Here is a 1,760-nt window from a genome sequence, read left to right as displayed (position 1 = left end):
AGCCAGTGAGCGCACCAGCCATCCCCATATAGGATCCGAACCTGCAGCAGAAGCACTGCTGTGCTCCCAGCGCCACACTCTCCTGAGTGAGCCACGGGGTCGGCCCAAGATTAAACAGTTAATATGTACGTGAAGTCTTAAAAGAGTGCTGTGCAAGCGTTAGCTATATTATTATATTACCATTATTCCTGTAGCCATCTACCACCACCGGCTCTGAGTTGCGGGTCTCTCTTCACCAAATCCAGCTGCCACCAGGGGTCCCAAAACTCTTCTCATTTTGGCATTTTTACTACTAGGAAAATTGACACAGGATCCCAGCAGAGGGGAGGTTTCAAAACGGGAGAAATTTAGTAGGCCTTTCTCCTCATGAAGCTGGTTACTTAAATTTCTAATAGAGCTTCCAGAAGGTTCTAGGATAAGCATTTAGCTCTCAGCTCTCTGTCCTTCTCTTGGTAAATCCAGCTGGGACAGAAATCTCTCTTCACAGTCTGTTCTGGATTGAAAGATGGGGGCTGTTATTTTGAGACCAGCTCAAGGAGTCATCTAGGCTTCAGGAATGGTGGTCACTTGCTGCATCCTCTCCAGGGCTTTCTCGGTGTCCAGGAGGCCGTGACCATGGGCTCAAAAACAAGACCTGGGTGGCCCAGCCCTTGCTTCTGGCAAGCAGGACGTCTCACTGTGACAGGCCCAGATTTTCACTGGTGACCAGGGAGAGCAGGCTGGAGAGACACCTCCAGCATTGAGGATTGTTTGAGAGGTAAAAAATTCCAGGGATTGTGTGACATGGTCCCTGGCCCAAATAATACTATAACCAAAGGAATAGGCTCATTGCTGGGAAACCAGGAAACCAATATGTGGAGCGAAGACAGATTACTTTTTTTATAGGGGAAAAAGCCATTGCAGAACGGAGGAAGGCAGGGCAAAGGCCAAGGAAGCTCCTCTCTCTTCCTGTCTCTAAAATACAGCCCTGAGCTGGACAGAAAAGCCTCAGGAGAATNTCCTCTCTCTTCCTGTCTCTAAAATACAGCCCTGAGCTGGACAGAAAAGCCTCAGGAGAATATTGAAAAAGGAAAGTTCCCAAAGGAGGCAATTGCTGAGCCAGACCATTCTGGTGCTAATCACATTTACAGGGACCTGTAAATGCTCGAGGACCCTCAGGGCCCTCTAAGACTCAGAGGAATGCACACCCTCCTTTCCACCCCTTGATTTTACTGGCCGAAGGGCAAACCTGCTAAGCTCGGCTATGGATCCGTTTCCCCCTGTACCTACTAGGAAGTTGGGTTCTGTTTTTCAACAGCCAAGCAAGAAATAAAGTCAGTCCTGGTCTGCCTCATTCCCACCTCTGTCCCCACAGAGGCAAAGGGCAGGTGGGCTCTAGAGTAGAAGACAAGCCTGAAAGGGGGCCAAGGTCTAGGGTTACTATGGCAACACATAGTAACCAGGGTGGTGTGTAAATGAGTGAAGCCCTGGTGTGATGAAGAGGAGGAAAAGGGAGAGTCACCCTCAATTCAGTATGGAGAGTGACACCTCCTTATCCTGACTAAGCTCATCCCTCCCTTACTCAAAAACAATCAATGGCTCCCTATTACCTACAAGATAAAGTTCAAAGGCCTCTGTCTGCAGGCAAAACCCTCCCTGATCGGGTCCCTGCCTGCCTCTCCTGCCTCAGTGCCCCATCTCATGTATCCAATGATTTCACTCACAGAAAGCTTTGCCGTTTTCCCAGGTTGCCCATAGCCTCCCACCTCCAAGCCTTTGCT

The sequence above is a fragment of the Galeopterus variegatus genome, unplaced genomic scaffold, assembly GCF_000696425.1.
Source record: "Galeopterus variegatus unplaced genomic scaffold, G_variegatus-3.0.2 Scaffold4703, whole genome shotgun sequence".
Taxonomy (NCBI): Eukaryota; Metazoa; Chordata; class Mammalia; order Dermoptera; family Cynocephalidae; genus Galeopterus; species Galeopterus variegatus.
This window is presented reverse-complemented; position numbering follows the sequence as displayed.